Source organism: Tachyglossus aculeatus, chromosome X2 (genome assembly GCF_015852505.1).
Source record: "Tachyglossus aculeatus isolate mTacAcu1 chromosome X2, mTacAcu1.pri, whole genome shotgun sequence".
NCBI lineage: Eukaryota > Metazoa > Chordata > Mammalia > Monotremata > Tachyglossidae > Tachyglossus > Tachyglossus aculeatus.
The window spans coordinates 3610298-3633184 of NC_052100.1; the positions used below are offsets into that span (position 1 = coordinate 3610298).

Sequence of the window (22887 nt, forward strand, 5' to 3'; positions counted from 1 at the left end):
TAAAAACCTTAGTTCAAGAAGATTCAGGGACAGTTTTGAATAGAGGGCTTTGAACTGGGGGGAAACCGTGGAATAAAGCAGCAGGTATTATCTTATTTCTAACAGTTAAGTGTCCTCATAAAAACAGGTTCAGGAAGGACTGTTTATCTATACTAATGAATATTAAGATTCTGCTGATTTAATGATTTGAGAGGTCTCCATATTTGGTGCCTTAAAATATATTCGGACTGAATTATCTTGATCGTCATTATCTCCTGTGGATCAATTCCTCTATCTGGTCATTTCCAGCTGTGGCCCTTTTAAACACCACCCAAAGGGCCATTCAAAATGCAACCCTAACAGGACCCCCATACGTGCAGTTCCACTTGAAAATATTATGCTCTAAACATAAAATGCTTCAGAGTCCATTTCGTCTCAACGTTCAAGATACTGCTGGGTTTTCCCCTCCCCAAAATAGCCACGACTAATACTACATAACCCGACCCTAACCCCCTTCCCTTTGCATGAAAGTCTGGTCCACAGAGTAACTTTGGCAAGTGGGAATGATTTAAAAACCCAAGAGGAAAGCCACGCTGGAATAAAGTCTACCCTGGAGCTTAAAAGGGGGCTTGGCGTATAGTAAGCGCTTAACAAGTACCATAATTATTATTAAAACGCTGATTGACATGTCCAAAATCACCTCATGATTAGCACTGGTCAGATGAATGTCTCATCTCCCTAGCAAGCCAGAACTGAGTCCAAATAGTCGCCCCACATGAAAAAAATAATCAAAAAAAAAAAAAATCAAGAAAAGGTCCTATATTTCATCCTAAGGATCTGGCCTGAGAACAGAACATGGACCAACAGAAGCAGGTCGGAGGCCTCTGCCCACCTCACCCCCCAAAAATGGGTGTGGTGTTGGGGGCATCCATTGCCCCCAGGAAACACATTCCCCCTCTACCTCCCGCATCCCCCTTTCTCCTTCCCTAGAGGCCTTGAAGCAGTGTAGCTCAGTGGACAGAGCACAGACTTGAGAGTCAGAGAACATACGTTTTCATCCCAGCTTCTCCACTTCTCTGCGGTGTGACCCTGGACAAGTCACTTCACTGGGCCTCTGGTACCTCAACTGTAAAAAAATGGGGTGAGGACTGTGAGACCCATGTGGGACAGGGCCGGCGCCCAACTCGATTTCCTTGTATCTACTCCAGCTCTTAGAACAGTGCTTGGCACATAGTAAGCAACAAATACCATCATTATTATTATTAATAACATGCCATCATCATTATTATTATTATGAGGGAGTGGGGATGCGATGAGAAGCGTCACTGGGGGTGGCAGGGATGGCATTTTTTTTTAAGCGCTTACTATGTGCAAACTGCTGCACTAAAATGGTGAAGACTGTGAGCCCCACATGGGACAACCTGATTACCTTGTGACTACCCCAGCGCTTAGAACAGTGCTTGGCACACAGTACGCTCTTAACATATACCAATATTATTAGAACAGTGCTCGGCACATAGTAAGCGCTTAACATATACCTGCATTATTATTATTAACCTCAACTGAAAATGGGAATGAAGACTGTGAGCCCCACAGGGGGACAACCTGATTACCTTGTATCTATTCCAGCTTTTAGAACAGTGCTTGGCACATAGTACGCTCTTAACATATACCAACATTATTATTACTAACTTCAACTGAAAATGGGGATGAAGACTGCAAGCCCCACATGGGACAACCTGGCTATCTTGTATCTACTCTAGCGTTTAGAACAGTGCTTGGCACACAGTACGCTCAACATATACCAACATTATTAGAACAGCGCTTGGCACACAGTAAGCGCTTAACATATACCAACATTATTATAATTAACCTCATCTAGCTTAACATATACCAACATCATTATTATTAACCTCATCTATAAAATGGGGGTGAAGACTATGAGTCCCATAGGGGACCACCTGACTACCTTGTGACTCCCCCAGCGCTTGGAACAGTGCATGGCAAATAGTATGCACTTAATATATACCAACATTACTATTATTAACCTCATCTGGCAAATGGGGGTGAAGATTGTGAACCCCACAGGGGACAACCTGATTACTTTGTATTCCCCCAGTGCTCAGAACAGTGTGTGGCACAAAGTAAGCTCTTAACCTATGACAACATTATTAGAACAGTGCTTGGCATACAGCAAGCACTTAACATATACCAACATTATTATTATTAACCTCAACTGAAAATGGGGATGAAGACTGCGAGCCCCACATGGGACAACCTGATTACCTTGTATCTACCCCAGCGCTCAGAACAGTGCTTGGCACATAGCAAGCTCTTAACATGCACCAACATTATTAGAACAGCGCTTGGCACACAGCAAGCGCTTAACATATACCAACATTATTATTATTAATCTCATCTGGCAAATGGGGATGAAGACTGTGGGCCCCACAGGGGACAACCTGATTACCTTGTATCTACCCCAGTGCTTAGAACAGACAGTGCTTAGCATATAGTACACTCTTAATATATACCAACATTAACAATATTAACCTCAACTGAAAATGAGGATGAAGACTGCGAGCCCCACCTGGGACAACCTCGTTATCTTGTATCTACTCCAGCGTTTAGAGCAATGCTTGGCACATAGTACGCTTTTAACATAAACCAACATTATTAGAACAGCGCTTGGCACACAGCAAGCGCTTAACATATACCAACATTATTATTAACCTCACCTGGCAAATGGGGATGAAGATTATGGGCCCCACAGGGGACAACCTGGTTATCTTGAATCTACTCCAGCCTTTAGAACAGTGCTTGGCACATAGTACGCCCTTAACATATACCAACATTATTATTATTAACCTCAACTGGAAATAGGGATGAAGACTGTGAGCCCCACATGGGACAACCTGGTTATCTTGTATCTACTCCAGCGTTTAGAACAGTGCTTGGCACATAGTATGTTCTTAACATATACCAACATTATTATTAACCTCAACTGACAATGGGGATGAAGACTGCGAGCCCCACATGGGACAATCAATCGTATCAAATCAATCTAATCAATCTAATAATGTTCAACATGATTATAACAGGACTTGGCACACAGCATGCGCTTAACATATACCAACATTATTATTATTAACCTCAATTGAAAATGGGGATGAAGACTGCGAGCCCCACATGGGACAACCTGGTTATCTTGTATCTACTCCAGCGTTTAGAGCAGTGCTTGGCACACAGTACGCTCTTAACATATACCAACATTATTAGAACAGCGCTTGGCACACAGCAAGCGCTTAACATATACCAACATTATTACTATTAACCTCATCTGGCTTAACATATACCAACATCATTATTATTAACCTCATCTGGCTTAACGTATACCAACATCATTATTATTAACCTCATCTGGCTTAACGTATACCAACATTATTATTATTAACCTCACCTGGCTTAACGTATACGAACATTATTATTACTAACCTCACCTGGCTTAACATAGACCAACATTATTATTACCCTCAACCTCAACTTAGAGAAGCAGCATAGCTCAGTGGAAAGAGCCCGGGCTTTGGAGTCAGAGGTCACGGGTTCAAATCACGGCCCCGCCACTTGTCAGCTGGGTGACTTTGGGCAAGTCACAACTTCTCGGAGCCTCAGTTCCCTCATCTGTAAAATGGGGGTGAAGACTGGGAGTCCCCCCGTGGGACAACCTGATCACCCTGTAACCTCCCCAGCGCTTGGAACAGTGCTTTGCACATAGTAAGCGCTTGATAAATATTATTATTATAACTGAAAATGGGGGTGAAGACTGTGAGCCCCACTGGGGACCACCAGACTACCTGGTGATTTCCCCCCAGCGCTCAGAACAGTGCGGGGCACATAGTAAGCGCTTAATACTATGATGATGATGATGCACATAGTCAGCGCTTGATAATAAATCAATCGTATTTGAGTGCTTACTGTGTGCAGAGCACTGTACTAAGCGCTTGGGAAGTACAAGTTGGCAACATATAGAGACATATAGACATATAGAGATAAATATTATTATTGTTATAACTGAAAACGGGGGTGAAGACTGTGTGCCCCACTGTGGACCAACAGACTACCTGGTGATTCTCCCAGCGCTCAGAACAGTGAGGGGCACATAGTAAGCGCTTAATACTACGATGACGATGATGCACATAGGCAGCGCTTGATAATCAATCTATCATTTATTGAGCGCTTACTGTGTGCAGAGCACTGTACTAAGCGCTTGGAAAGTACAAGTTGGCGACATATAGACATAAATACTATTATTATTGTTATAACTGAAAATGGGGGGTGAAGACAGTGAGCCCCACTGGTGACCACCAGACTACCTGATTTCCCCCCAGCGCTCAGAACAGTGCGGGGCACATAGTAAGTGCTTAATACTATGTTGATGATGCACATAGCTATTGATAAATATTATTATTGTTATAACTGAAAATGGGGGTGAAGACTGTGAGCCCCACTAGGGACCACCAGACTACCTGGTGATTTCCCCCCAGCGCTCAGAACAGTGCGGGGCACATAGTAAGCACTAAATACTATGATGATAATGATGCACATAGCGCTTGATAATCAATCAATCAATCGTACTTATTGAGCACTTACTGTGTGCAGAGCACTGTACTAAGCGCTTGGAAGTACAAGTTGGCAACATATAGAGATAAATATTATTACTGTTATAACTGAAAATGGGGGTGAAGACTCTGAGCCCCACTGGGGGCCAACAGACTACCTGGTGATTTCCCCCCAGCGCTCGGAACAGTGTGCGGGGCACATAGTAAGCGCTTAATACTATGATGATAATGATGCACATAGCGCTTGATAATCAATCAATCAATCGTACTTATTGAGCGCTTACTGTGTGCAGAGCACTGTACTAAGCGCTTGGGAAGTACAAGTTGGCAACATATAGAGATAAATATTATTACTGTTATAACTGAAAATGGGGGTGAAGACTGTGAGCCCCACTGGGGACCACCAGACTACCTGGTGATTTCCCCCCAGCACTCAGAACAGTGCGGGGCACATAGTAAGCGCTTAATACTATGTTGATGATGCACATAGCTATTGATAAATATTATTATTGTTATAACTGAAAATGGGGGTGAAGACTGTGAGCCCCACTGGGAACCACCAGACTACCTGGTGATTTCCCCAGCGCTCAGAACAGTGCGGGGCACATAGTAAGCGCTTAATACTATGAAAATGATGCACATAGTCAGCGCTTGATAAATATTATTATAACTGAAAATGGGGGTGAAGACTGTGAGCCCCACTGGGGACCACCAGACTACCTGGTGATTCCCCCCAGCGCTCAGAACAGTGCGGGGCACATAGTAAGCGCTTAATACTATGTTGATGATGCACATAGCTATTGATAAATATTATTATTGTTATAACTGAAAAGGGGGGTGAAGACTGTGGGCCCCACTGGGGACCACCAGCCTACCTGGTGATTCCCCCCAGCGCTCAGACCAGTGCGAGGCACATAGTAAGCGCTTAATACTATGTTGATGATGCACATAGCTATTGATAAATATTATTATTGTTATAACTGAAAACGGGGGGTGAAGAATGTGAGCCCCACTGGGGACCACCAGCCTACCTGGTGATTCCCCCCAGCGCTCAGAACAGTGCGGGCCACATAGTAAGCGCTTAATACTATGATGATGATGATGCACATAGCGCCTGATAATCATTCAATCGTACTTATTAAGCACTTACTGTGTGCAGAGCACTGTACTAAGCGCTTGGTAAGCACAAGTTGGCAACATAAAGAGACATATAGATTTATAGAGACTATTACTGTTATAACTGAAAATGGGGGTGAAGAATGTGAGCCCCACTGGGGACCACCAGCCTACCTGGTGATTCCCCCCAGTGCTCAGACCAGTGCGAGGCACATAGTAAGCGCTTAATACTATGTTGATGATGCACATAGCTATTGATAAATGTTATTATTGTTATAACTGAAAATGGGGGTGAAGACTGTGAGCCCCACTGGGGACCACCAGACTACCTGGTGATTTCCCCCCAGCGCTCAGAACAGTGCGGGGCACATAGTAAGCGCTTAATACCACGATGATGATGATGCACACAGCGCTTGATAATCAATCAATCGTACTTATTGAGCGCTTACTGTGTGCAGAGCACTGTACTAGGCGCTTGGGAAGCACAAGTTGGCAACATATAGACTTACAGAGATATTACTACTGTTATAACTGAAAATGGGGGTGAAGAATGTGAGCCCCACTGGGAACCACCAGACTACCTGGTGATTCCCCCCAGCGCTCAGAACAGTGCGGGGCACATAGTAAGCGCTTAATACTATGAAAATAATGCACATAGTCAGCGCTTGATAAATATTATTATAACTGAAAATGGGGGTGAAGACTGTGAGCCCCACTGGGGACCAACAGACTACCTGGTGATTTCCCCCCAGCGCTCGGAACAGTGTGCGGGGCACATAGTAAGCGCTTAATACTATGTTGATGATGCACATAGCTATTGATAAATATTATTATTGTTATAACTGAAAATGGGGGTGAAGACTGTGAGCCCCACTGGGGACCAACAGACTACCTGGTGATTCCCCCCAGCGCGCAGAACAGAGCGGGGCACATAGTAAGCACTTAATACTATGATGATTATGCACATAGTCAGCGCTTGATAATCAATCGTATTTATTGAGCACTTACTGTGTGCAGAGCACTGTACTAAGCGCTTGGGAAGTACAAGTTGGCGACATATAGACATAAATACTATTATTATTGTTATAACTGAAAATGGGGGGTGAAGACAGTGAGCCCCACTGGGGACCACCAGACTACCTGATTTCCCCCCAGCGCTCAGAACAGTGCGGGGCACATAGTAAGCGCTTAATACTATGATGATGATACACATGGCGCTTGATAAATATTATTATTGTTATAACTGAAAAGGGGGGTGAAGACTGTGAGCCCCACTGGGGACCACCAGACAACCTGGTGATTTGCCCCAGCGCTCAGACCAGTGCGGGGCACATAGTAAGCGCTTAATACTATGAAAATGATGCACATAGTCAGCGCTTGATAAATATTATTATAACTGAAAATGGGGGTGAAGACTGTGAGCCCCACTGAGGACCACCAGACTACCTGGTGATTTCCCCCCAGCGCTCAGAACAGTGCGGGGCACATAGTAAGCGCTTAATATGATGATGATGGTGATGCACATAGTCAGCGCTTGATAATCGATCAATCGTATTTATTGAGCGCTTACTGTGTGGAGCACTGTACTAAGCGCTTAGGAAGTACAAGTTGGTAACATATAGAGACACACAGACTTACAGAGATATTATTATTGTTATAACTGAAAATGGGGGTGAAGACTGTGAGCCCCACTGGGGACCACCAGACTACCTGGTGATTTCCCCCCAGCGCTCAGAACAGTGCGGGGCACATAGTAAGCGCTTAATATGATGATGATGATAATAACGATGATGATGATGAAGAAGGGAGGAGGCCGCCCCCCTCCTCAGGGGGTCGTCCCGGCCTCCTCCTCCACCGAGCTCCTAACATGGCGGCCGTCCCGCATACGCAGCGCAGGGGGGGGAGCGTTGGCCGTCCCGCGCGGGCCCAGGCGGGATCCCCTCCGTCCCCGGCCGTCCTCCCTCGTCCCCCTTCCCACCGGGATCCCCCTGGCAGCCATGGCGGGCCGGTCCCGATCCCGGTCCCGATCCCGGTGCCGGTCCTACCTCAGGCCAGGGGGAGGGGGAAGGAAGGCCAACGCCGCCCTCACAGAGCAGGCCTCGCGATCTCCCGGCAGCCTCCGCGGCAACCGCCTTAGCCGCTCTTCGCACTCTCGCGAGATCGCAACGGTGCTTCCCCCCCCCTTCTCGGGGCTGCGCGCGCATGCGCCCTCCAGCCCGCCCCCTTCCTCAGGACCGCGCGCGCATGCGCCCACCAGCCCGCCCCCTCCCTCAGGGCCGCGCGCGCATGCGCCCTCCAGCCCGCCCCCTTCCTCCGGGCTGCGTGCGCATGCGCCCTCCAGCCCGCCCCTTCTCCGGGCTGCGCGCGCAGCCTCCCCTCAGCCCCGTCGTGAGGAGGGCGGGAAGATGGAGGGCTGGTGGGTCAAGTGGGGGTCATGGGGGTCACAGCCCCCCCAAAACCGTGTATGTAAAGAATAAAAATAATAATGATAAGCGCTTATTATGTGCCAAGCACTGTTCTAAGCGCTGGGGGAGATACAAGGGCATCAGGTTGTCCCACATGGGGCTCACAGTCTTCAGCCCCATTTGACAGATGAGGTAACTGAGGCCCAGAAAATAATAATAATAATGATGACATTTGTTAAGCGTTTATTATGTTCCAAGCACTGTTCTAAGCGCTGGAGGAGATACAAGGGCATCAGGTTGTCCCACATGGGGCTCACAGTCTTCAGCCCCATTTGACAGATGAGGTAACTGAGGCCCAGAAAATAATAATAATAATGATGACATTTGTTAAGCGTTTATTATGTTCCAAGCACTGTTCTAAGCGCTGGAGGAGATACAAGGGCATCAGGTTGTCCCACATGGGGCTCACAGTCTTCAGCCCCATTTGACAGACAAGGGAACTGAGGCACAGAGAATAAAAATAATGGCATTTTTTAAGCGCTTACTATGTGCCAAGCACTGTTCTAAGCGCTGGGGGAGATACAAGGGCATCAGGTTGTCCCACGTGGGGCTCACAGTCTTCATCCCCATTTGACAGATGAGGGAACTGAGGCACAGAAAATAATAATAATAATGATGGCATTTGTTAAGTGCTTACTATGGGCCAAGCACTGTTCTAAGCGCTGGGGGAGATACAAGGGCATTAGGTTGTCCCACATGGGGCTCACAGTCTTCATCCCCATTTGACAGATGAGGGAACTGAGGCACAGAGAATAATAATAATGGCATTTGTTGAGCGCTTACTATGTGCCAAGCACTGTTCTAAGCGCTGGGGGAGATACAAGGGCATCAGGTTGTCCCACATGGGGCTCACAGTCTTCATCCCCATTTGACAGACGAGGGATCTGAGGCACAGAGAATAATATATGTTAAGCACTTACTATGCATAAAGCTTTAATTCTATTCTGACCATTTTGACACCTGTCTACATAATAATAACAATGGCATTTGTTAAGCGCTTAGTATGTACAAAGAACTGTTACATGTTTTATTTTGTTGTCTCTCCCTTCTAGACTGTGAGCCCGTTGTTGGATAATAATGTTGGTATTTGTTAAGCACTTACTGTGTGCAAAGCACTGTTCTAAGCGCTGGGACTCTATGTTGCCGACTTCTCAAGTGCTTACTACAGTGCTAAGCACACAGTAAGCGCTCAATAAACACGACTGACTGAATGAATAATCCTGACTCTACCGCTTATCTGCAGTGTGACCTTAGGCAAGTCACTTCTCTGTGCCTCAGTTTCCTCAGTTATGAAATGATTCAATACCTCCTACTTCATTCATTCCTTCATTCAATCGTATTGAGTGCTTACTATGTGCGCTGCACTAAGCGCTTGGGAGAATACAATACAACCATAAACGGAAGCAATCCCTGCCCACAACGAGTTTACAGCCCACTGTTGGGTAGGGACTGTCTCTATATGTTGCCAGCTTGTATTTCCCAAGCGCTTAGTACAGTGCTCTGCACACAGTAAGCGCTCAATAAATACGATTGATTGATTAAAGGGGCGGGGGGGATTGTGAGCCCCTTGTAGAACATTAGTATGGTGTTGGCCACAGAGTAAGCTCTTAATACAAAAATTATTATTATTATAAGTAGTAGTAGTAGTAGTAGTATTAAGCACTTGGAAGAGTACAATACAGCAGATATGATAGACATTATTCCGGGAATTATGCCTAGGGCCGGTGAGACAATCCAATTTACCCTCTTTATTTATTGTGACAGAGGAGACTCCTTCTTCTGGCCGCGAAGAAATCCTAATTGGTTCCCAGCCCTTTATCAGGTAGGTTTGTGAACAGCCTAAGGCTCACCAGGACCGTTTGTACTGAGAGGACGCACAAGGCGGGAAAGATGGTTGTTTGCGGTTAATAGAGGCTTGATTTACCTGCTAATGAAGACAGTCATGAAAAGATTTACAAAGGGAGTAATTGAATTTACAGCTGAATAATAATAATTGTGGTGTCTGTTAAGCGCTTCCTGGTTGCCAGGCCCTGTAATGGGGTGGATACAAGTAAATCCGGTTGGACACAGTCCCTGTCCCACATGGGGTTCAGTCTCAATCCCCACTGAACAGGTGAAGTAACTGAGGCACAGAGAAGTGAAGTGACTTACCCAAGTGGCAGAGTTGGGATTAGAAGCCATTGCCTCCTGACTCCAGGCCCAGGCCTATATATGTATGTATATACTCTGTATATATGTATACTATATATATATATATATATATATATATATATACACACATATATATGTATGTATGTATACCATGTAATATATGTGTATACTATGTATACACATATTGTATGTATGTGTATATATAAATATACACATATTTATGTGTGTATATACTCTGAAGCCGCATGGCATAGTGGATATATATATATACACACACACACATACATATATATATATAGCCACTATATATATATATCCACTGTATATATATCCACTATGTATATACCCATTATACATATATACATACACAGTCTAGACAATATATAGTCTAGTCAAATTTATATATATGTGTACATATAATTTACGCAATACTATACTATACTACATTCATTCAGTCATATTTATTGAGGCACATATTGTGTGCAAAGCACTGTACTAAGCGCTTGGAAAGTACAATTCAGCAACAGATAGAGACAATCCCTACCCAACAACAGGCTCACAGTCTAGAAGGGGGACAGACAACAAAACAAAACAAGTAGGTGTCAATGCCATCAAAATAGATAAATAGAATTATAGATATAGAGATATATATACATATTAAGTAGTCATAAATATGTACAAATAGACACAAGTGCTGTGGGGAGGGGAAGGGGGTAGGGCAGAGGGATGGAGGGGGGCGCAGAGGAAAAGTGGGGGCTCAGTCTGGGAAGGCGTCCTGGAGGTGAGCGCTCAGTAATAATAATAATGGCATTTATTAAGCACTTACTACATGCAAAGCACTGTTCTAAGCGCTGGGGAGGTTACAAGGTGATCAGGGTGTCCCACGGGGGGCTCACAGTCTTAATCCCCATTTTTCAGATAAGGGAACTGGGGCCCAGAGAAGTGAAGTGACTTGCCCAAAGTCACACAGCTAACAATTGACGGAGCTGGGATTTGAACCCATGACCTCTGACTCCAAAGCCCGGGCTCTTTTCACTGAGCCACGCTGCTTCTCAGCGTGGCTTTTCAGTAGGGCACTATATGTACACAAATAGGAGAAGCAGCGTGTCTCCGTGGAAAGAGCCCAGGCTTTGGAGTCAGAGGTCATGGGTTCAAATCCCAGCTCCGCCAACTGTCAGCTGTGTGACTTTGGGCAAGTCACTTCACTTCTCTGGGCCTCAGTTCCCTCATCTGTGAAATGGGGACGAAGACTGAGCCCCCGTGGGACAACCTGATCACCTTGTAACCACCCCAGCACTTAGAAGTGCTTTGCGTGTAGTAAGCGCTTAACAAATACCATCACAGCGCTTATAACAGTGCTTTGCACATAGTAAGTGCTTAATAAATGCCATCATTATTAAGGGCTCAGGGTGGCTATAGAAATGCTTACTTACCTAATAAGGGAAGAAAGCCATGAAAAGACTTAGAAAATGCAATTAAAGGAAGTAATCGAACATATTGCTGAACTTTATATATATATATATAAATTTGAATGTGATATGAATTTTATATTTATACTAGTGCTCAGGGTGACTGTGGGTAATAATAATAATAATGTTGGTATTTGTTATGTGCCAAGCACTGTTCTAAGCGCTGGGGGGTGATACAAGGTGATCAAGGTTGTCCCACGTGGGGCTCAGTCTTCATCCCCATTTTGCAGATGAGGGACCTGAGGCACAGAGAAGTGATTTACCCAAAGTCACACAGCTAAGTGGTGGAGCTGGAATTCGAACCCATGGCCCCTGACTCCCAAAGCCGGGCTCTTTCCACTGAGCCACGCTGCTTCTCTAAGGTAAGTACACAAACGGTGGAGATTGCTGGTGGATGTGTGATTACCCTTCTTTGCCCGATTCCCTCATTCGAGTAGAAATTCCTCGTGGTCGGGTGCGAACAACCGCAACGTGAGAATACAAGGTGTTGACACTGGACGCTGTTGGACCAGATTGTATGAAAAGCTGGAGAATATATGGAGGCTTCATTTCTTTTTGGGTCTGCCATTTTGAGTTTGGGCCGGGGGACGTCTTTTGTCGAGATGAAGCTATCAGGATTCATTCATTCATTCATTCAATCATATTTATTGAGCGCTTACTGTGTGCAGAGCACTGTACTAAGCGCTTGGAAAGTCCAAGTCAGCAACATATAGAGATGGTGCCTCCCAACAGTGGGCTCACAGTCTAAAAGGGGGAGACAGAGAAAACCAAACATACTAACAAAATAAAATAAATAGAATAGATATGTACAAGTAAAATAAATACGATTGAATGAATATTAAAACTAATGCCAAGGTTCAGGCTCCCCCCCATTTCTGTTAAGCACTTAGTACGTGCCAGGCGCTGTACTAAACACAGAGGTATAAAGGTTACATTCACAACATTAACTTAACAGCAAATGGAAGCTTAATTTATATAGCATTTTTGTATTATGTAAGTAATGAAAACCCTTCATTTAATCAATAAGTTTGCAGATCAGCGTATCAGCGAAGAGTTTAAGCCTACTCTACAGTATATGCTTTTCGACTGTAAGAAATTTTATTTCAACATTCCTTGGAGGAATCTAGAGGTGGTTTTCTGAGATTGTCCTTTTTGTTTTGCATTTATTCAGAAAATGAATTAGCAGCTGAGCATATTAAGATAGTGACAAAATATAGTATCCATTAAGACTGTGAGCCCCACGTGGGACAACCTAATCACCTTGTATCCGCCCAGCGCTTGGAACAGTGCTTTGCACATAGTAAGCGCTTAATACTATTATTATGAGGGAACTGAGGCTCAGAAGTGAAGTGACTTGCCCAAGGCCACATGGCAGACAAATGGCAGAGCTGGGGCTAGAATAATAAATAATAACGATGGCATTTATTAAGCACTATGTACAAAGCACTGGGGAGGATACAAGGTGATCAGGTTGTCCCACGGGTGGCTCAGTCTTCATCCCCATTTTACAGATGAGGGAACTGAGGTGCAGAGACGTTAAGTGACTTGCCCAAAAAGTCACACAGCTGACAACTGGGAGTCAGGATTTGAACCCATGACCTCTGACTCCAAAGCCCGGGCTCTTTTCCACTGAGCCACGCCGCTTCTCATCAACTTCAGCTCTCTTACAAATGATGAACTGAACACGTTTCAGAAGTGTTTCAAATTGCTTTATTTCACCTCTTCTTCGGGGACATGGGCTCCGAGAGGTCGCTGCTGCGGCACCAAAAAAAACCACAAAAGACCCCCAAAACCCCCGAAGTGGCCAGCCAGCCTCCGGCCCCCAAAAAGCAGTGCCGCCGCCCCCCGGGAGAAATTTCCACGCCTAGGGAGTCAACAGGGACAAGGCGACTAATTAGCCTCGCCGATCAAGCCGCAAAAAATCCCATTAATTTTTTTAATCTGCACGATTAGGGCACAGAAATCCCCAGGGCGTGGGACACAAACACCACACAATCTATTAATTACGAATCCCCAGTCAGCAGCAGTCCCCACGGGTGGGTCAATAGGCAGCCAACGCAACTTGGCTCTGGCTCGAGAACGGAGGCCACCCCATCTTTTCCTGAAAATCCAGAGATTCCCGGGCTCTATCAACGCCGGCGGTCGTCTCTATCCCGAAGATCTTGACCCACTGGAGAGAGAAGCAGAGAGGGTGTTGGACAAACTGGCGGGAAGACAGTCATCTTGGCTCCAAACTAAACCTATCCCCATCTCAGATCCTCATCATCAATTGTATTTATTGAGCGCTTACTATGTGCACAGCACTGTACTAAGCGCTTGGGAACTACAAATCGGCAACATACAGAGACAGTCCCTACCCAACAGCGGGCTCACAGTCTTAAAGGGGGTGGCAGAGAACAAAACCAAACATACTAACAAAATAAAATAAATAGAATAGATATGTACAAGTAATCAATCAATCAATCAATCGTATTTATTGAGCGCTTACTATGTGCAGAGCACTGTACTAAGCGCTTGGGAAGTCCAAGTTGGCAACCTATAGAGACAGTCCCTACCCAACAGTGGGCTCACAGTCCACTAGAACAAAACCAAACAGACTAACAAAATAAAATAAATAGAATAGATATGTACATACATCGAAGAGCCCCCTTCCCTCCAGGGCGCATGCGTGCTGCTAAATAGAGTAATAAATATGTACAAACATTTATACATATATACAGGTGCTGTGGGGAAGGTAAGATGGGGGGACGGAGAGGGGGACGAGGGGCAGAGAGTCACGTGCTCCAAAAAACCGTCGCCCCAACGCGTCACCCACCTTCCAACTGCAAGGGGGTGACCCAGTGGGCCACTAGCTTGGCATCAGGCCGCCCATTCCGGCTCATCCTTCCCCGCTCCACGTGCAGCCTGGGAAGACAAAGCACAGCTCCAGTCAGGCCCCGATCCCCGCGGGAAAAGTCCGGGGGACGCCCGGACGGATCCAATGTTCGCATCCAATCTAGGGCCGACTCTACGGGGCAAGAGTCCGTCCACTCTCGGGAATGCAAAGCGTCGCCTGGCCCCAGCCGGACCCGCCACTAAAACAGCGGCGGAGGCCGGGGCCGTATAGACGGCGCCCTGATCTCCCAGCGGTGTAACACTATCGCGGGCACCGCGCCGGCCCGGACAGCTGACAACCGCCGGATCGAATCCCGCCGCGCTGACTTTGGGCAAGACGCTCGGCTTCTCTGGGCCTCACGTCCTCATCTCTAGAAAAGCAGCGTAGCTCAGTGGAAAGAGCACGGGCTTTGGAGTCAGAGGTCATGGGTTTGAATCCCGGCTCCACCACATGTCTGCTGTGTGACCTTGGGCAAGTCACTTTAACTTCTCTGAGCCTGTTACCTCATCTGTAAAATGGGGATTATGACTGTGAGCCCCCCGTGGGACAACCTGATCACCTTGTATCCCCCCCAGCGCTTTGCACATAGTAAGCACTTAACAAATGCCATTATCTTATTTTAATCTCTACAATGAAGGTTCAGCCCCCATCTGCCCTCCTTGGGAGCAGTGAGGCCTAATGGAATTTGGGCCTGGGAGCTTGGGCTCCACCAGGCATCTACTGTGTGACTTTGGGCGAGTATTTCTGAGCCTCAGTTCCCTCTTCTGTAAAATGGGGGTTCAGTGCACTCTCCTCCTCCAACTGTTGATCAATAATAATAATAATAATAATGGTATTTGTTAAGCGCTATGTGCAAAGTATTAAGAGTGTGAGTGAGCCCCAGGTGGGACAGGGGGCCATGCCCAACCTGATTTTGCTTGTACAATATTAATAACTATATGGTAAGCGCTTACAATGCCAGGCATTATACTAAATGCTGGAATGAGCGCAGACTGAGCCCCCTCCTTCCTCTCCACCTCCTCCCCACAGCACCTGTATATATGTTTGTGCGGATTTATTACTCTATTGTATTTGTACATATTTATTCTATTTATTTTATTTTGTTAATATGTTTTGTTGTCTGTCTCCCCCTTCTAGACTGTGAGCCCATTGTTGGGTAGGGACCATCTCTAGATGTTGCCAACTTGGACTTCCCAAGCGCGTAGTACAGTGCTCTGCACACAGTAAGTGCTCAATAAATACGACTGAATGAATGAATGTAAAATGGGGATTAAGAGTGTGAGCCCCAGGGGGGACAGGGGGCTATGCCCAACCTGATTTTGCGTGCACAGTATTAATAAGCTTACAATGCCAGGCACTGTAATAAACGCTGGAATGGATACAGGCAAATCAGGTTGGATGCAGGCCCTGTCCCATGTGGTGTTCAGTCTCAATCGCCGTTTTACAGATGAGGGAACTGAGGCCCAGAGGAAGTGACTTAACCAAGGTCACACAGCAGACAAGGGGCAGAGCCGGGATTAGAACCAATGACCCCCAGGCCCGTGCACACTATGCCCCAGTGCTTAGCACAGTGTTTGACAAATATTATTATATTATGACATGCTTGCAAATGGTGGATATCTTGACTGCCGCCACTCATCCCAACACTTAGCACGGTGATATGGCATGAAAGTTGTTTTAAAATCCATCACGGCCTTTACCTGGAAGTTCCTCATCATTCCCAAAAGCTCTCCAGGGAGTCTTCATGGCGTCCCTGACTCCCAATCCGCTGGGTCTTTCTGCCAACAGAGGATGTAAGATAAATATTTTATTTTATTAACGTTTTATTTTATTTATTTTATTTAATTTTGTTAACATGTTTTGTTTTGTTGTCTGTCTCCCCCTTCTAGGCTGTGAGCCCGCTGTTGGGTAGGGACTATCTATATGTTGCCAACTTGTACTTCCCAAGCGCTTAGTACAGTGCTCTGCACACAGTAAGCGCTCAATAAATACGACTAAATGAATATAGTAAATCTGTACAAGTAAACTAAATACCATCATAAGCGCTTAGTACAGTGCTCTGCACAGTCAGCACTCAATAAATGCAATTATTATTATGTGCCAGGCACTGCACTCAGCGCTCAGGAGCGTATATATGTATATATGCTTGTACATATTTATTCTTATTCATTTTATTTTGTTAATCTGTTTTGTTTTGTTCTCTGTTTCCCCCTTCTAGACTGTGAGCCCACCGTTGGGTAGGGACTATATATGTTGCCACCTTGGACTTCCCAAGCGATTAGTACAGCGCTGTGCACACAGTAAGCGCTCAGTAAATACGATTGAATGAATGAATGAAGGGTAGGGACCGTCTCTAGATGTTGCCAACTTGGACGTCCGAAGCGCTTAGTACAGTGCTGTGCACACAGTAAGCGCTCAATAAATATGATTGAATGAATGAATGTTGGGTAGGGACCATCTCTAGATGTTGCCAACTTGGACTTCCCAAGCGCTTAGTACAGCGCTGTGCACACAGTAAGCGCTCCAAATACGATTGAATGAATGAATGAGTTCAAAAATCACAAACAAGAGGACCCATTCCCTGTCCACAGTGAGCTCATTCATTCATTCAATCGTATTTATTGAGCGCTTACTGTGTGCAGCACTGTACTAAACGCTTGGGAAGTAGAAGTTGGCAGCATATAGAGACGGTCCCTACCCAACAGTGGGCTCACAGTATAGAAGGGGAAGACAGACAACAAAACAAAACATATTAACAAAATAAAATAAATAGAATATGTACAAATAAAATAAATATTCATTCATTCAGTCGTATTTATTGAATGACCTCACAGTCTAGAAGCGGGGGGGGGGCGTGAATGTAAGATAAATTGAACGTAAGAGAAGCAGCGTGGCTCAGTGGAAAAAGCCCGGGCTTTGGAGTCAGAAGTCATCACCAATCGTATTTATTGAGCGCTTACTGTGTGCAGAGCACTGTACTAAGCGCTTAAGCCGTGGGTTCGAATCCCAGCTCCACCACATGTCTGCTGTGTGACCATGGGCAAGTCACTTAACTTCTCTGAGCCTCAGTTGCCTCATCTGCAAAAATGGGGATTAAGCCTGTGAGCCCTCCGTGGGACAACCTGATCACACTGTATTCCCCCAGCGCTTAGAACAGTGCCTTGCACGTAGTAAGTGCTTAACAAATGCCATTATTATTATTATTATAAATTAACGGACGGATGGATTGAGGAAGACCAGCGGGCGTGGGGTGTGTCGGCCTCCCGGGGTTCGGTTAGCACGATGGGGGCGTTGTAACCAGTCCCGGGAGGCCGCGGCCATCAGGCCGTCGCTCTGCCAACAGTGTAACACTTGTCTTGAGCACCAACCCAGCTCGACAGCTGCCTACCGCTGGAAGCCCAAGGCCCCAACGCCCCCAAACCCACATCCATCCATCAATCAATCGTATTTATTGACCGCTTACTGTGTGCAGAGCACTGTACTAAGCGCTTGGGAAGTCCAAGTCGGCAACACACAGAGACAGTCCCTACCCAACAGCGGGCTCACGGTCTGGAAGGGGGAGACAGAGAACAAAACCAAACATACTAACAAAATAAAATAAATAGAATAGATAGGTACAAGTAAAATAAATAAATAACTAGAGTAATAAATACGTATACACATATATACAGGTGCTGTGGGGAAGGGAAGGAGGTAAGATGGGGGGGATGGAGAGGGGGACGAGGGGGAGAGGAAGAATTACTACTACTACTACTATATACATATACATCATCCATGATGATGATGGTATTTGGTAAGCGCTTACTATGTGCCAACCACTGTTCTAAGCGCCGGGGGAGATACAAGGCCATCAGGTTGTCCCACTGTGAACCCCACAAGGGACAACCTGCTTACCCTGTATTTACCCTAGCGCTTAAAACGGTGCTTGGCACATAGTCAACGCTTAATCAATCGTATTTATTGAGCGCTTATGTGTGCAGAGCACTATACTAAGCGCTTGGGAAGTACAAGTTGGCAACATAACTGCTTAACAAATCCATAATTATCATTATTCCATGTGCGGCTCAGTCATCACCCCCGTTTTCCAGATGAGGTAACTGAGGCAAAGAGAAGCGAAGCGACTTGCCCAAAGGCACAGAGCACAGAAGTGGCGTGTGCAATCAATCAATAGTATTTAATGAGAGCTTACTGTGTGCAGAGCACTGTACTAAGCGCTTGGGAAGTACAAGTTGGCAACATATAGAGACAGTCCCTACCCAACAGTGGGCTCACACTCTAGAAGGGGGAGACAGACAACAAAACCAAACATATTAACAAAATAAAATAAATAGAATATACCCACTCTACCCCTCCCTACAACACCTGTATATATGTAAGTATTTATTACTCTATTTATTTTACTTGTACATATTTATTCCATTTATTTTATTTTGTTAATGTTTTGTTTTGTCGTCTGAGCCCGCTGTCGGGTAGGGACCGTCTCTATATGTTGCCAACTTGTACTTCCCAAGCGCTTAGTACAGTACTCAGCGCACAGTAAGCACTCAATACGATTGAATGAAGTGGCGGAACCGGGATTAGAACCCACGTCCTGATTCCCTAGGCCGAGCTCCTGCCCCTTTGCCACGCTGCTTCTCCATGAGTCCAATCCTATTTATTGAGCGCTTACTGCCTGTATGCAGAGCGCTGCATTAAGCGCTTGGGAGAGTAAAAAAATCCCAGACTAAGCCCTACTTTCCCTCTGATCTCCCTCCCCTCCGGAATTGTGTATACATCTATAATTCCACTTATTTATATTAATGAGAACAGTGGGAGGAAATTACACTTGTCTGTTTACTGTTCTGTTCTCTCCCAAACAAGAACCAGCGTGGCTTAGTGGAAAGAGCCTGGGCTTTGGAGTCCGGGATCATGGGTCATGAGAAGCAGCGTGGCCCAGCGGAAGGAGCCCGGGCTTTGGAGTCAGAGGTCATGGGTTCGAATCCCAACTCTGCTGTGTGACCTTGGGTAAGTCACTTAACTTCTCTGGGCCTCAGTTCCCTCATCTGTAAAAATGGGGATTAAGACTGTGAGCCCCCCGTGGGACAACCTGATCACACTGTATCCCCCCCAGCGCTTAGAACAGTGCTTTGCACATAGTAAGCGCTTAACAAATGCCATTATCATCATCATGGGTTCGAATCCCGGCCCCGCCAATTGTCAGCTGTGTGCCTTTGGGCAAGTCACTTCACTTCTCTGGGCCTCAGTTCCCCCATCTGTAAAATGGGGATCAAGACTGTGAGCCCACCGTGGGACAACCAGATAACCTTGTATCCCCCCCACAGCGCTTAGAACAGTGCTTTGCACATACTAAGCGCTTAATAAATGCCATTATTATTATCTACCCCAGCGCTTAGCACATGGTAAGCGTTCAACAAACACCAACATTATTGTTATCATTAACCTCTTCTGTAAAATGGGGGTGAAGACTGTGAGTGCACAGGGGGCAACCTGATCGCCTTGTATGGTCCCCAGCGCTTAGAACAGTGCAAGGCAGAAGGTAAGCGCTTACCAAATGGCATCGTTACTATTTGCTGGGCGCCTCTGGTGTCCAGGGCTCTGTAGTAAGCGTGGGGAGGCCGCACTCACCCCAAGGATGCGGTAACACGAAGAAAGGGTGTCACGCCCTCCGACCATGCTTTTATACCCAAACGATGTGGGCGTGGTTTGTCGTGGCCCCGCCCATCACCTCCAGTGCGCACGCGCACCACCTCTCCCGAGCAGAGCAGCCCCAGCCCCGCCCATCCAGGGCGCATGCGCGCTTCCTCTCCCTGGCGGAGCAGCCCCGCCCCTCCTACATTGAAAAGCCCCCGCCCCTCCAGGGCGCATGCGCGCTGCCTCTCCCGGGCGGAGCAGCCCCGCCCCTCCTACATCATCATCATCAATCGTATTTATTGAGCGCTTACTGTGTGCAGAGCACTGTACTAAGCGCTTGGGAAGTACAAATTGGCAACATCTAGAGACAGTCCCTACCCAACAGTGGGCTCACAGTCTAAAAGGGGGAGACAGAGAACAAAACCAAACATACTAATAAAATAAATAGAATAGATATGTACAAGTTGAATAAATAAATAGAGTAATAAATATGTACAAACATATATACATATATACAGGTGCTGTGGGGAAGGGAAGGAGGCAAGATGGCGGGGATGGAGAGGGGGACGAGGGGGAGAGGAAGGAAGGGGCTCAGTCTGGGAAGGCCTCCTGGAGGAGGTGAGCTCTCAGTAGGGCCTTGAAGGGAGGAAGAGAGCTAGCTTGACGGGGAAGAGAGCTAGCCAATCAATCAATCAATCGCATTTATTGAGCGCTTATTGTGTGCAGAGCACTGTACTAAGCGCTTGGGAAGTCCAAGTTGGCAACATATAGAGACAGTCCCTACCCAACAGTGGGCTCACAGTCTAAAAGGGGGAGACAGAGAACAAAACCAAACATACTAACAAAATAAAATAAATAGAATAGATATGTACATACATCGAAGAGCCCCCTTCCCTCCAGGGCGCATGCGCGCTGCCTCTCCATGGCGGAGCAGCCCCGCCCCTCATATATTGAAAATCTATCAATCGTATTTATTAAGCGCTTACTGTGTGCAGAGCACTGTACTAAGCTTTTATAATAATGATGGCATTTGTTAAGCGCTTACTATGTGCAGAGCACTGTTCTTAGCGCTGGGGGAGGATACAAGGTGATCAAGTGGTCCCCCGTGGTTGTCCCACGTGGGGCTCACAGTCTTAATCCCCATTTTCCAGGCGAGGTAACTGAGGCCCAGAGAAGTGAAGTGACTTGCCCAGAGTCACACAGCTGACAAGTGGAGGAGGCAGGATTTGAACCCATGACCTCTGACTCCAAAGCCCAGGCTCTATCCACTGAGCAACAAATCCGCCGTCCCTCCGGGGCGCATGCGCGCTACCTCTCCCTGACAGAGCAGCCCCTCCTACATTGAAGAGCCCCCGTCCCTCCAGGGCGCATGCGCCTCAGACCTCCCAGGCGGAGGAGCCCCCCCCCTCCCCTCCAGGGCGCATGCGCTCCGGCCCTCCAGGGCGGAGAAGCCCCGCCCCTTGGCTTAAAGAGCCTCCACGCGCATGCGCCCCGGCCATCCCGGTCGGAGAAGCCCCGCCCCCTCCAGGGCGCATGCGCTCCGGCCCTCCCGGGAGGAGAAGGCGCCCCCCCCCATCAGGCACGTGTCTGCTGTGTGACCTTGGGCAAGTCACTGCACTTCTCTGAGCCTCAGTTCCCTCATCTGGAAAATGGGGATGAAGACTGTGAGCCCCATGGGGGACAACCTGATCACCTTGTATCCCTCCTCGTGCTTAGAATGGTGCTTGGCACATAATAAGCGCTTAACAAATGCCATCATTATTATTATTATTATTCATTCATTCATTCAATGGTATTTATTGAGCGCTTACTGTGTGCAGAGCACTGTACTAAGCGCTTGGGAAGTCCAAGTTGGCAACATATAGAGACGGTCCCTACCCAACAGTGGGCTCACAGTCTAGAAATTATTATTATTATTATCATTATGAATGAATGAATCCAAGATGGCACAGCTAATCAGCTGCCCTTCCCTTCTAGACTGTGAGCCCGCTGTTGGGTAGGGACTGTCTCTATGTGTTGCCGACTTGTACTTCCCAAGCGCTTAGTACAGTGCTCTGCACACAGTAAGCGCTCAATAAATACGATTGATTGACTGATTGATTCCCGTTTCTTTTGCCCGATTCCGGATCAAACTCATCTTCCCGACCCTCCGTCCTTACCTCCCTCGCCAACCCCCACCGTGTCCAAGCTGGACACCATCTTCACAGCCGAGGCCGGGAGCTCATTAAGCCGAACACTTGGGAAATTACCGAGGCGATTTCACTTGTCGCTGGGGCTCAGATAGAGAAAGCAATTTAAAAAGGACAGAGAGTGGCTATTTTTAACTCGCTTGTTTGGGCAGAGTTTTCTTCTGCCGCGGCTCTCGACTTCCCCGGGCTCAAGGCTGGCTCCCCTCCTTCCTCCGATCGGATTTTCCCGTTCTCCTTTTCCATTCTCCATCCTCCAAGAGAAGCAGCGTGGCTCAGTGGAAAGAGCCCGGGCTTGGGAGTCGGAGGTCGTGGGTTCTAATCCCGGCTCCGCCGCTTGTCAGCTGGGTGACTTTGGGCAAGTCACTTCATTCATTCATTCAATCATTTATTGAG

At 46.7% G+C, this 22887-nt stretch overlaps 1 protein-coding gene, 1 long non-coding RNA gene and 1 other non-coding gene across 7 annotated transcripts in view; all 3 read right to left on the reverse strand.

The window, feature by feature from the left end:
* The window catches only part of MATR3 (matrin 3), a 32007-nt gene extending 24171 nt beyond the window's left edge, over nucleotides 1-7836 (reverse strand). For 3 of the 4 annotated variants that reach the window (XM_038771218.1, XM_038771217.1, XM_038771216.1), the window contains exon 1: nucleotides 7760-7836. The gene's annotated coding sequence lies outside the window, so the exon portion shown is untranslated. The remainder of the gene's footprint in view (nucleotides 1-7759) is intronic. The other variant, XM_038771219.1, reaches the window with a different exon arrangement.
* A 5650-nt stretch (nucleotides 7837-13486) lies between these two features.
* On the reverse strand, nucleotides 13487-20280 carry LOC119949527. 2 transcript variants are annotated; one of them, XR_005457218.1, is made up of 4 exons: nucleotides 20223-20280; nucleotides 16375-16452; nucleotides 14615-14703; nucleotides 13487-13969 (listed from the first exon to the last, which is right to left on the reverse strand). It is a non-coding gene; the product is annotated as an uncharacterized LOC119949527 (long non-coding RNA). The 2 variants fall into 2 exon arrangements; XR_005457219.1 differs by lacking the exon at nucleotides 20223-20280 and adding an exon at nucleotides 17635-17652.
* LOC119949713 lies at nucleotides 14779-14980 on the reverse strand. The gene has a single exon (XR_005457255.1). It is a non-coding gene; the product is annotated as a small nucleolar RNA SNORA74 (small nucleolar RNA).
* Nucleotides 20281-22887: the final 2607 nt, after the last annotated feature.